Here is a 15,320-nt window from a genome sequence, read left to right as displayed (position 1 = left end):
AAAAACTAATTTTTGTTTTCTATCATGTCTATGAAACCGAAACAGAAATGTAATTATCTTTTTTTTTCAACAGGAGCAGGCCCTCACCTATAAGAAAAGCCACAGAGGACTAGTTCAATATGCAGGTTTACAATTTGGAAGTGGCACTGTTACTTTGGAATGTCCACAACCATTCAGGAGGAATTTTTTTTTTGATGTACCCGGTAAGATTTTCATACAAGGTTGCTGTCATTTCATATTCACATTCTAATTCAAATTTTTAGCATTAAGTTACAGTACAATAAAACAGAACAAGATCTCTGGATTTTTAAATAAATTAATTTTTGTGACAATATAGAAACAAGTTGATTATTTTTTAATCAAGCTTTTAGTTCAACAGTGTGCTTTCATAAAAATGATAAACAACATCTTTGCTTTCCTTTGTAAATGCTTTCAAATATAAACATCTGATTTAATTACGTATGTGTGTTCCCCGAAAGTTTGAGTTTTATTATTAGCAACATCACGAAAAACAATGCGTAAATTTTTGAAAAGTTATAATTTACCACTACCACTAGTACTGATTGTATGTCCTTAGATACAAATAAGTTAACAAATATAAACTGTATCCTATGTCACCGTACAGATTTTAATGATTAAAAAAGACAATACATGTAAGATATGAAATGTAGCAGGCTTTTAAAGGCCCCTACATGATAAATTGACCCCCCCCCAAAAAAAAACCCCCAAAAGCCTGATTTATATCAAAACAATACACCAAACAAATATGATAGACATCAATCAATGAGTATAATAAAACAACAGGCATCTAAAGTCCCAATTTTCTTTATTTTGTTTTTCTTATAACAAAACACTACTGTAACAACAGCCCATGAAAAGGCCGTGAAATGTCTGTGAAATATCACAGGGCCGTGAAACCCCGTGAAATACCCCGTGACTTTTGTAAAAAAAATATTTCTAAAGGCCGTGAAAAATATTTGATGTTAGAAAAAGACCGTGAAATTTCAATATCCCGTGAAAAGGCCGTGATAATTTGTCTTTTCATGCTTAATAAAAAATATCACGGCCTTTTCACTGGTTGTTGAAACCAGTGAAAAGGCCGTGATATTTTTTCATGTCAATTTTTTCTTATCCTAATTCAGATTTAAAACATCCCATGTGATTATTGTAATATGGTCTAATTATTTCCACTCACATTTTTCTAAATATCCTATAAACTTTTCATTATAAATATATGTCTGTTTAAATATTATTATGTGCAATACTACTGTACAGGACTGACTTTTAAATGGAACCATTCATTGTTATAATTAATGACTTTGTGCCAATAAATATTTTGTATTTAAAGAAAAGTATTTTGCTTCTCGTCTGTACATTATTATAAACAATGTAAACATTAATTTTAATTGGAACCGAAACATGTAAAAACGAGAACTTCCCGGAATATCAGACCGTATCCGGATTCGTGTTTCTTTTAGAGTAATTGTAACATTTCCGAAAGGTTGCAATTGGAAATTTGAAAGACGCAGAAGGTCGATTAATATTTACTTTATAGATGCAAGACGAGTGACAGCAAGTTTGAGGTAAGTTAAGTTATTAATACGTTATTCTTTTATGCATCATATCACCAAAATGTTGATGACGTTTGTGATCATTTCCATTGAACTGATTTTCACTGAATTTGCAGAAACCGCGCAAACATGCATTTGATATATTCACTTATATTTGAGTCTGTTGTACTTGATTCCTTTAATCATTTCGGTTAATGTTTTCTAAGACTTACCGGATCCTTTAAATACGATTACGGTTTTGTTTTGTTTATGTATTTGGGGAAAAAAAAGGGGGGGGGTCCTTTTTCCCCACACTAGCCACATAAAAAAAAAAAAGACATTTATGTACAGTACATTACGTAGACATAGACATAGATAATTGGAAATGATTATAATAGCAATAAGTATCTCTGAAATGGAGTTCACTCTGATAATCAGAGGCGTAACCCCCTTTGTCTTTGCATGTGTCGGGAGCGATTTAAGTATTTTCTGACTTGGCCGCCGGGACACAAGAGTTCAAAAGGGATTAATCAGAGGCAGGGAAAGTATTTAATATTTGTACGGCAAAATGTCCTTTCTAGAAGGGTTTGTGCCATATCATAAGAATAATTGGTATGGCAATGAGGTGTTTAAAAAATAATTGGTATGGCGAATGTGCCTGCAGTAAAATTTGCTACGCCCCTGGCCCCTGTAAAATAAATAGCTGTGACTCATTACGGCCACTTAGTCTAGACAAGTTTGGCTTTAGCCATACATATTATACACCTTATCGCTATTTGTCCGCCATTACTGGACATCACAAAAGTTCCCGTAAAATTTTGACGTCATAATAGAAAATATCTGACGCCATAATGGAAAAGTGATTGTTGTATGACGTCAAAAGTTCAAGCGGGACAGATTCTCGGGTCAAGCGGGAATAGCGATAAGGTGTATAACTTCAAAGAAACATTTAAATTTAATAGTCTGTCTTAAAAGTGTCTTTAGTCTTAAAAAAAATCTAAAAAAAATAATATAAGTTGTCAATACAGAACTTCGTTAACTAATGATGCCATATTGGATAGGGGGCCGATTTTCTGGAAAATGGTATGAAAACATGGGAAAACCTATGCATGTTTCCTAGTGGCTGTTCTGTTTCAATGATGTTTTTTTAGTATTTTTCATACCATTTTCACCTCCAGTATGAAAATTTGCCCCCTATTCAATATGGGGTCATTAACCGTGAAGTCCTGTATTGCATGGAATAATATTGTAGCTGTTTTAAGTACATGTATGTACATAAATGCCAAAAAATAATTTGAATATATAAATAGTTTTTTTTATATACATGTATAATATATGTAATGTTTCTTTATTTATTCTAGGAATGAAGAGCAAAAGGATATAGCAGTCTTTATATAAAATAGTTCAGGAATCCAGTTGGAAAGAAGAGCTTTTCAGTTAAAAGTATTTCCTGGGAATTAACAGGAACTTCTATAAATGTTTTTCTGGAATAGTTATTCAAAAGGGCAGTGAAGTGAAGGATTACATTAGACAAATATTGCTGAAGTGGTAAAATCAGACCCAAGAGATGTACAAAATTTCTACAATATATGTTACAGCTGACTTTAGCTACTTAATCACATTGACATTTGTGTGCTTTTATGTTTTCTTTACATAATTACTACAGTTCTATTAAGATTAATATTTGTATTCTTTGTCACAATTATTACTAAAAAAAATACAGCATTTTAATATGGTTTTTCATAGTCTCACTTGCATTGTACTTAAATAAGTTGTCTGTAGATGTTTACACATGATGAAACAGCATTTACATTTTTTGTTAAATTATGGCCTGAAAAATACATTTAACATTTTACAGGAGTTTTCACAATCAGTGAATGGCTGTTTATCACAGTAGTACATGTACATTTCACGGTCTTTTCACAATGGCACATAATTTATCACGACTTTTTCACGGTGTACATTTTTGTTTTTCACAGGGTTTCTACGGTCTCTTTACCCAAGTTTTCAGTTGGCACCTTTTCACTGCCTTTTCACGACAAATAAAGGCATATACTGTACTATATCTACATTTCACGGTCTTTTCACAATGGGCACATAATGCATTATCACGACTTTTTCACGGTGTACATTTTTTTTTCACAGGGTTTCTACGGTCTTTTCACCCAAGTTTTCAGGTGGTACCTCTTCACGGCCTTTTCACAAACTTTTCACAGCCTTTTCACGACAGTCATTCCACGGCATTGTCACAGATAAGTTTCACGGCCCACCGTAAATTAACCGTGACAAACACTGTAAAAATCACCAGCATTTTTACGGACATTTTCACGGCCAATCTACGGGGCATTGTTCCAGTAGTGAAATGAAGTTCAACTTTAATGCATGGCAATTAAGCCCTTTATGGATTGAATGAAAAGGTTTTTATCTGTACTGTACATTGTATATTTGATCCTGTTTAATGCTATATACATGTATACATATTGTTAAAAGGATAACATAAATGCCATATTAGAATTTGTCAATATCTTCATCATGTTCATTGTGAGGCTACTTATTTGTTTCAAAACTTTTAGGGGGGGGGGGGGGGGGGCTGTGTGTCCTTCAGGCATCTTGATTTGTTCACTAATAAAGGAATATTTAAGAAGTTTATATATAAATGTAAGATTAATAATTTTTTTTTTATTAATTTTTTCAGAAGCATGGCACAACAAGAAAAAGATTTGAGACTCGACAAGACATTCCAAGTGATTCTGAATAAGACAAAGTGATGGACTTTTCAAATGTATTCTTAAATAAATCAAATAATTGATGCAAAATAGTGTTTTGCTCTTTATCTCTTAAGCCAATTATTGACTTTGGATGTAATCCTATTAGAAGTGTTACATTTTTGTTTAGATAGAGTTATTTTTGAAAAATCTGAATTTGGGACACACGTTTTAGTCAATGTAACCTCAACTTTAAAATGTGTATAATGGATTGATTGATGTTTGCTTAACGTCCAGTGGCAAATATTTCATGCATGTTCAGGATGACATGTGTATGATGTATAAGATAGGTAATGAAGGTTGAGAGTGAAAATTAAACATTATACCATTGCGGTAGGAATGTGGGCATTATTGCAATGTCGGTCTGTCCATCTATCTTTGTCCAACAAATATTTTCATTACTATTTTCCCAAAAATACTGAACAACATATTTGGTGAGCTGCTTGAAAGTGATGAACTGTGGTGTGTGAGCATTTTTGTATCTGTCACTCATATACCTGTTTCCTGTTTGCTTATATTTCAGTATGTTGAATGAACACAAATTTTTCATGACTTCTATCGGTAATGCTGCTGAACAGAATGACTTCATATTTGGTTAGTGGCTTAACCATGATGAGTTTTGTCTGCCATTTTGGATATGTCAAAATTTGTATATACTTCCTGTTTTCGGATACTTTGAATAGTGAATTGTCATATGCTTAGCAAAACAACTGAATTATTCTTGTTTGTATATAGAATGAATCACTGTGTATCTATTAAACTAATGGTTTGTTATATTAAAAAGCTGGAAACTCAATTTAAAGTACAGAAAATTTTATATTGATTTTTGATAAAGATATCAACCAAAAACATTTTGAAAACATTTTTCAGGCACTTGAAAGAAAATATCCCACAAACATTTTTATAACATAAATTAAGTTCATGATGTTTTTCAAACGTTTAGAAAATATTTCGAGAAAATATTCTTGAAAAGATTATCAAAATGTTTTATACGCAATTGTTTTTCACATTATCATGACATTTCTTGACAATGTTTATGCGATATCTTTCTAGCCATACACTTTTATATTTTTACATTTTTTTGCGATATTTTCATGACGTTCCACATAACATTTTAATAACATTTTAAAAATATTTTTTTGTTTGCTGGGTATGCAGGATGTTAAAAAGTTTGAAACCGGTTACATACTTTCATGTTCTGTAAATTTACTGTTCGTGACAGTGAAGTCATTATAAAACCACGTATTGATGGTTTCAGCCATATTTTGCCAATTTTAGAAATTTTTTTTTTTAAAGCTATTCAACTTCGCAATTGTTTTGGCCTTTAAAACCTCTGATTCAAGCGCCACTGATGAGTCTTTTCTAGACAAAACGCGCGAACTATAATTTGCAAAAAACAAAATGTCTAATTTCTAAAATTCCTTGCATTGCATTTTGGCTTAATTATTGCACTAAAATTTCAATGTAATAAAACATTTTTAAACAAATTTTGATGAATGTTAAAAAACAAAACACAGTTATCTTAAAAACTTGTAATTAGTAAATCATTTCTTTCAAGATAGATTTTCAACTTCCAACATGGTTCATTTAGTGTTAATGTTATATGTTTCATTGTTTATTGTAATTGTTTATGATTTCTGCCACTTGTATATTCTTACCATCAAACATGAAATTCATTCTGAGGTTTTGATATTGAAATAAAATCATAATTTCCATTTTTCGGTATTAAAGGAAATCAACTATTTCTTAGACCAATCGATTATCTCGCTGAGGTCGTGACCTACGATGTATAGCTGATGTTATCTATGACGTGTCATGATGAAAATGAATGAGAGATGTGACATCTGAAAATAATCTACATATAGAGGGAAGATTTCTGCAATACCAATAATCAAGACATTCAAAAAGAATTCTTAATATAGAACTATGTGGCTCACCAGCCGAAACACACCAATGGCAAGAAAAGATTCATGTCTTTTGTTCGAGTAACTATTAAACCAATTTACTTACTGACCGTCGAAACTGTAAGACTTCATTTAATGTAATAAACCTTGATGTCAAATTTATTGAAAGCTTTAGAAAAGACACTGAAAAAAACGATACAGCTTATCACTTTATTTTTAGAGAATTTAAAATACAGTTGAAATTTCAAATTGCTGATGAACTGTTGAACATATTAGAAGATAACCAGAATTATATTCAGATGATAGTTTATTTCTTTGTAAGTAATTGAATATACGTGTTTACAAACTATTCGCTCCATTATTTTTTCAAACACAACTTAGTAAAATTTGTCTATATTTATACGGTTATGACCTATCGTCTGTAGGCAAACTTAAGTTACAGTGCAGAAACGAAAATGGGACAGACGGAAAGACGGACAGTCAAGGGTAACACTTAATGCCCCCGGTGCCTACGGCAGGGGCGGGAGCATAAAAAAAAATGCAATTGATCTACATTTTTCCTGCCGGTTGGAAATTTGCATCGCTTTAAAGCTTTTTAAATGTTAACAGCAACTAAGAAAGGATATCTGGAGTATATTGAGAAGGTTTGTGATACAAGTGGTAAGAATTAGATACGGATTCTTAAAGTCCAAATATTTCTTGAATTGTTTTAATTTAATTTCCACGCATACAGCCGTGTTTTAGCGGTTAAATAAAAAAAAATATAGATGATTGCAGCTTCTTTTATTCTTAGTTTCTATATGTACATAGATATCCATTTTAAATAATGATGAATTCAGATATGCTACATTTTGTTTATTGCAATAAACTATAATATAAGTACAATTCAGAATCATGATCATGTTTAAGTTAGATTTATATACCTATCATTACGTAAGGATACAGTTTTTATGTCCAACGTGATGATTTTATACGTTATTTTAGTTTACACGTAAGTCCATTTTTGATTGGTAACATCATCTTTATGAGATACATATATCCCAATTGATTTGTTTATAACTATATTCTACCAAGTATAATCACTGAACATGAACATGAGTTTTAATCAGATAAAACTACTATGCTCTACTAGCCTATTTTTTTTGTAAAATGTTCCTTGAAATATATCTCCCGTATGCATGGCTCTATTTCCTTGCGCGGCTTTGGTTACACTTTTTGTTCTTTTTGGTTCATAAGATCTTCATTTTTTTAATAAGTTTTGGATTTTCAAATATATTGCCCCCGAGTATCACTGGAGAGACTTTTATTGTCGTAATTAGTATCTGGTGCAGAAACATTGGTACCGTTAATGCTATTGAATGGTCACGAATATTTGTTTTTTCTATTTGAATTAATTATCAAACCATAGCTTGTCGTTTTCTGAAACAAATCATGTTTTGATCAATTATATTCTATCTTTTTTTTTAAATTTCAAGAAATATATTTGTGACTACATCAACAAATTCAACAACATTGTCAAGAGTTCACTGAATTTAATTCCAGTTTATATCGTTTAACATCAACTCAAATTTGACGATGTAAGCTTTTATATCATATAGCAAAACAAGCTCCGAATCTGGCCTGTGTATACATTAGTATGTTTATAGTATCTAACTGTCTGTCTTAAAAAAAAAGATTGAAAGTCTTTTGTTGTAGTTTAATACGATTTGTTTTAAAAAGATATCAATGTTCACAGTATTTTTGAATATTATAGTACAAATTTTGCAACAGTTGTGCACGTCGTGCACATATATGCATATATGCAGCATACTCAATTCTTCCATGTGCTCTTTACAAGATCATACTAACAACTCTTTATTACATGTACATGTATTTAAGAAATTAAATTTAAACACAGAATAATTCAGTAAAACATAAATTCGCATTACACGATAAATTCATGGGAATACACTTAACGGACAAAGTATATTTTATTTGTTGCCGTTGAAAGTATCAAAATTATTAATTTCAATAAAAGATATCATGAAAAGGCTGAACGTAGCAAAATAAATGCTTTATTGATACAATTTTTAAGGAAACAAATTCTGATCATCCTCAGACAATCTTAAGACATAGATATTTCATGTCTTAACTTTACGATTAATTCTAGGATTTATCTTATCTTAAAACAGTTTCAAAAATATCTCTTACGACTTAGATATGTCCTCAGACAATCCTACGTCATAGTCTTCGAAAGTATCTTAGGACTAAAACATGTCTTAAGTTGGTTTTAGTTCATAGTCTTAAGTGGCGTTTTAGATTATAAAGAAACTGCTACCGTAGCATCTTGATCATTGACATTTTTTACGCCATTCTTAGACGGAACTTTTTATGGTATACCGTAATCTGTACGTTCGTCAACACTTAGTACGATAACTAAAATCAGCTTAGACCACTTCTAATGAAATGTTAATACCATTAGGATTGGCGGAAGAAGGATCCCTTTTGATATGAAAAAAAAATTAATTGTGTCATTCAAGAGTTTAACCCTCAGATTAAACAATTTTCACATATTGGATATTATAAACTCAAGTACTCTTGTATTGGTGTCCTCAAAATATACACTAAATGGAAAATTGATAACGGAAGCCCTCTTTCGATTAAAACAAATCTGGTTTGTCGTTCCTAATTACACGACTTCAACTTTCAAATTCAAATAATACTAGAACACACCCGCGACATCGCGGGTCCGTGACTGAATTAAAGTACCTATGCCTTATTTTTAGCCTGGAATTTTAGTATTCATATTGTCATCTGATAAAGTCATGCTGATTGTAAGGTGCACAGTTTTTTCTGCTTTCAAAATAAAATCATTTCTGTTTGAACCCGTCCTGGTTTTCTTACTACAATAAACTTACTATAAACTGAATTAGATTTTTTAACTAATTAACCAAAAGCAATAGCGGTATTGAGGTGGAAGAAAATAAACTCATCATAGATACCAAGATTGAAATTTTATATTTACGCCAGACGCGCGTTTCGTCTACAAAAGTCTCATCAGTGACGCTCGAATCAAAAAAATATTAAAAAGGCCAAATAAAGTACGAAGTTGAACAGACTTGTTGAATAGTGAACTATAATGTAACATAGATATAAAACAACAATACAGGAAGAATTCCAAGTTCTCCTGATAGAGAAGGGATTTACAGAAGGTAACAGGAAACTACCGGAAACTACATGTGACATATACTATTGATATCGGTATCGGATTCTGAACTTGTTAATTATTGGTAATATTAATTATATGGAAAACAAAAGAGCCTGGAATGGTGTAATTCTTAAACAACACCATTGTCCTATTAGTTATATATAAAGTTTAATTCTTTGATTGATTCGTCGCTTTTACGTCATGTCGGCTAACAAATCGGACCTCGTTATTTTAGTAGTAAATATTTATTACATGTTCTACCATTTCTTGAGTATCCTTTGATTGATTCACCGGAAACTTTACATTATTGTTAGAATTGGTAAAAATAAGATACCGTTTGATTTTGAAAAATTTCCGATATGTCAATCCAGTGTTATGGGACTTTAACCGTCAGATCAAAAAAGCCTTTTTTCTTTACATGTCATGCAGAACTCCAGTATGCTTGGATCAAGTAACTTAAAACTTTACACTGTGGTTTGAATGAGTGAATGTAGACTTGCATCTGATTATGAAAATCCACGATATTGTTGATGTACATTAGGTAAATCCAATAAAACAGATCTGTTATTAACCTGAATATATGTGTAAGGTGCCAGATATAAAAGAAAGGAAAGATGTTTTTTTTATACATTGTATTCATTTTTATATTTATCCTGGTATCTATGATGAGTTTATTTGTTGTCGTCGGTATGAAGTAAATGGTGGCTAATTGGTTTGTGAATCACGTTTTCTGTACTTATTTGGTTTTTCAAAACTATTATATTCGATGGGTTTTATGCAAATTTATGCAAGGTCTGAATCCAGAACAGCATGCAATACACTGCAACGCATTCATAAAGACAATAAAAACTGGCAAGAAGTATTAAAATAGATGAAGGGTCTACGAAAAAGGTTAAAGTTCAAAAAGTACAAGTGGGAGCGAAAAAAAAAAAAAAAACACGTTTGAATACAGTTGTTCATAACATAGTGAAATCATAATTGTACATTAGTTGATAGCGACATTTTTATAACTGCGGCACACTTTAATATTATATTATTTCTTATGGGCATACACACATAAATCGAACATCAAAAGGAATTAAAATCCCAAATAGTAATTGCGTTAATAAATAGTGGCGTTCGGTCACAAGGGGTCTTATATTTTATATACTGTTTTCCACGTTAATGGCGTCAGTTGGATTCACGTTCTGTATTCTTGATTTCACTGTACCTTTTAAAGGCATATGAATATGTGTGTATTGTATATTTTATATAAGCTTTTGTAGTGTTTTTGTGGGTTTCGTTTACTCAGCTTGGTTAAGTAAGAGGTCGAATGAAGAAGAAAGTGAACACAACTAGCAGGTGATTGTTTTACTAGGTCTTCTTAGGACCTGATATCCTACCACTAAAGGTTTCTGAAATCGTCCTTTAAAATAAAAACACAAAATTCTGTTCAGTTCTGGTTTCTGTTTATTATCATATGAAATACTACTACTATATATACGCGAGTGTTTAACGACATTGACTGCCTATAAATCCCTTGCACGGTTGATAATATAATATAAAACGTCGAATTAGATACAAATTAAAATTAAAACAATTCGCATTTAACACATTAAGGTATCAGTTAAATTAATAAAATTAAATGAATAGATTGTTTCTATTTTCGGTGTCATCCTGGTTTGCCCACTTTTAATTACATGCATATATAAACATAGGGAGAATTGTTGTTTTAACAATTAAAGTCTGTTTCTTAAATTTCGGCATATTATTTACCTGTAATTTAGCTGTAAAATCTTATAAAAGTACATATTTTTGATTGAAAAGTGATTCAATATTGAGATTTTAAAAGGAAAAATATTATAACAAAAACTATAAATATAATTAAAAAAGAGATAAATGTTATAAGAATATTAATATTGAGATTTAAAAAGGACAAAATATTATAATAAAACAATAAATATAATTAAAAAGAGATAAATGTCATAACAATTTAAATGAGATTATAAAATAAAAAAAATGTAAACTAATAAACAAAAAAAATTATAATCAGATTTCTATCTATTAATCTTTATCTTAATCTATGATAACACGTTTTTTAGGTTATGGTGAAATAAATATTTAAAATTTGAGAAAAAAAGACATCTATAACTTTTTGATGCTTAATCATGTTAATGTTAGTCATGTTAGTATTCTGCATCCAACCACCAAGCTAACCCAAGCATGATAGAGGTATCAAAAATCCTACAGACAATGAAACGAGGAGGAGCTTGTCAAACCCAGTTTGGACAGAAGACACCAAACATATTGTAGAACTATTAACATATTACTCAGTTAAGACGTCACTGTACCATCAAAGACCTCTAGACAACAGCAGACATCAACCTTCAAGACAAATGGTGCCGTACTACTAAAGGAGATCTGTTTCTTCTACCCTCTAACAACATCAGCCCACCAATGCTTATATTCTCAACTACAGACAACATTAGACACCTTACTTCTGTTGACACTTTCTTCTGTGATGGAACCTTCCACACATGCCCAACTCTGTTCCACCAGCTTTAAACAATCCACACATTGGTTGATGGTGCAATTTTCCCACTGGCTAGATATGAACAAGGACTTGTGGATGTGTTAGAATACGCAGATCAGCATCACACCTTTTGCACTTAGATTAAAGACATTCTTGTACACGAAATTTGTAATTGTTTCCAATATTATGTTTGCACATTATTTTTGATGCTTTAAATGCATTATGAATGATAAATTTCAGTGCTAATGATATTTATGTAATATTGACAATTTTAATTGTTTTGGTGTTATTAAAAATATATATCAAAATCAATTTATTATTTATTTTCATGTATCTCCTTCTAAGAATCAATTCAATGAAAATTTCACAACCAAATATATGAAGAAAAAAATACATTTTATTATGCATCAATTGCATACAAACTTATTCTATAGAACTTTACAGAGAGATATATACATATTAAATAGCAACATAACTGGAACAGACTATCCAATTTTCCAATCAGAAAATCTTTGGTCTTTTTTGTTTATATAACCATTTGAAAATTGGGGTAATTAAAAGTGGGCAAACCAGGATGTAACCGGATGTAACCCTATTTTCAGATTACAGTTTTTAATCAACACGCTATTTCACAAATTCACTATTTGATGTCTCTGAAATGTTTCTAGTATCACACTAAATCATATTGCATATTTCCTGAAAATCAATTAAGTTTTATTTGCCTGGAAAATAAATCTATTTAGTATTTTTTTTTCTTACATTAGTGAACAAAATGTTAAATTGGATTTTTGAACTTTAAACACAATAAAAAGATTGAATAAATGTATTCTATTACTGTATATAACTATGTACAAAAATACATAAAAAAAACTTAAATATATTATAAAAACTAGAGGCTCTAAAGAGCCTGTGTCGCTCACCTTGGTATATGTGCATATTAAACAAAGGACAAAGATGGATTCATGACAAAATTGTGTTTTGGTGATGGTGATGTGTTTGTAGATCTTACTTTACTGAACATTCTTGCTGCTTACAATTATCTCTATCTATAATGAACTTGGCCCAGTAGTTACAGTGGAAAATATTTTGTAAAAATTTACAAAAATTTACAAAATTTATGAAAAAATTGTAAAAAATTGACTATAAAGGGCAATAACTCCTTAAGGGGTCAATTGACAATTTTGGTCATGTTGACTTATTTGTAGATCTTACTTTGCTGTACATTATTGCTGTTTACAGTTTATCTCTATCTATAATAATATTCAAGATAATAACCAAAAGCTGCAAAATTTTCTTAAAAATTACCAATTCAGGGGCAGCAACCCAACAACGTGTTGCCTGATTGGTCTGAAAATTTCAGGGCAGATAGATCTTGACCTGATAATCAGTTTTACCCTATGTCAGATTTACTCTAAATGCTTTGGTTTCAGAGATATAAGCCAAAATCTACATTTTACCCCTATGTTCTATTTTTAGCCATGTCGGCCATCTTGGTTCGCGGGCGGGGTCATCGGACATATTTTTTAAACTATATACCCTAATGATGATTGTGTAAAAGTTTGGTTAAATTTGTCTTAGTAGTTTCAGAGGAGAAGATTTTTGTAAAAGATTACAAAAATTTACGAAAAATGGTTAAAAATTGACTATAAAGGGCAATAACTCCTTAAGGGGTCAACTGACCATTTTGGTCAAGTTGACTTAATTGTAGATCTTACTTTGATGAACATTATTGCTGTAAACAGTTTATCTCTATCTATAATAATATTCAAGATAATAACCAAAAACGACAAAATTTCATTAAAATTACCAATTCAGGGGCAGCAACCAAACAACGATTTGCCTGATTGGTCTGAAAATTTCAGGGCAGATAGATCTTGACCTGATAAACAATTTTACCCCATGTCAGATTTGCTCTAAATGCTCTGGTTTCAGAGATATGAGCCAAAAACTGCATTTTACCCTATGTACTATTTTTTAGCCATGTCGGCCATCTTGGTTGGTTGGCGGGGTCATCGGACACATTTTTAAAACTAGATACTCTAATGATGATTGTGTTTAAGTTTGGTTAAATTTGTCTAAGTAGTTTCAGAGGAGAAGATTTTTGTAAAAGATAACAAAAATTTACGAAAAATGGTTAAAAATTGACTATAAAGGGCAATAACTCCTTAAGGGGTCCACTGACCATTTTGGTCAGGTTGACTTATTTGTAGATCTTACTTTGCTGAACATTATTGCCGTTTACAGTTTATCTCTATCTATAATAATATTCAAGATAATAACCAAAAACAGCAAAATTTCCTTAAAATTACCAATTCAGGGGCAGCAACCCAACAACGGGTTGTCCGATTCATCTGAAAATTTCAGGGCAGATAGATCTTGACCTGATAAACAATTTTACCCCATGTCAGATTTGCTCTAAATGCTTTGGTTTCGGAGATATAAGCCAAAATCTACATTTTACCCCTATGTTCTATTTTTAGCCATGGCGACCATCTTGGTAGGTTGGCGGGGTCATCGGACACATTTTTTAAACTAGATACTTGAATGATGATTGTGTTTAAGTTTGGGTGCATTTGGCCCAGTAGTTTCAGAGGAGAAGATTTTTGTAAAAGTTTACGGACGACGGACGACGGACGACGGACGCAGGACGACGGACGACGGACGCAAAGTGATGAGAAAAGCTCACTTGACCTTTCAGGTCAGGTGAGCTAAAAAACCTAATGTTGTCAATTTTCTCAAAGTAAAGAAAAATAAATGTATAAAAACAATAGAAGTTTTAAATAAACTTTTCACCATAAATACTTTCTGAATTCAAATGATTAAGTACTTCAAACTTTAATATATAAATGAGTAAGTCTCCGAACTTTTAAAATAAAAACACAAAGTTCTGTTTAGGTGGAATACGCAGATAGTACACCAACTGAACAATCTGTTTATATATTACCCGGAAAATTATCCCGTTAATCAAATAAAGTATTAAACTGAAATAGAATACAAAATACATATGCTGAGAATTATGGCGAATTTATAGAATATGAATTATTTGATGGAATGAAAAATGGGCGAATGAATAATGGGAAAAAAATGCTAAATACTCATTTGGTGCTTCGGCTCTAATTTAGTTTTGCTGTAATGTACATATTACACGTAACAGCAAATGCATTAACACCCTCCTCTTTTTTCAGCCGGGCTGAGGACCGTCCACGGCAGAGTTAAAACATGTTTAATTCAATGGAATGAAGACAATGGGCGAATGAATAATGGGGGAAAAAGTTAAATGCTCGTTTTTTGCGTCGAATTTACTTCGGTATGCTGTAATTTACATATTATTTTCGATTCTTTATGACTATGAACAGTAGACTAATTTTAGTGTCAATTCACTAATTTTTACATATTAGCCAG

This window comes from Mytilus californianus, unplaced genomic scaffold (genome assembly GCF_021869535.1).
Source record: "Mytilus californianus isolate M0D057914Y unplaced genomic scaffold, xbMytCali1.0.p SCAF_63, whole genome shotgun sequence".
Taxonomy (NCBI): Eukaryota; Metazoa; Mollusca; class Bivalvia; order Mytilida; family Mytilidae; genus Mytilus; species Mytilus californianus.
Note: the sequence above shows the minus strand (reverse complement) of the source record.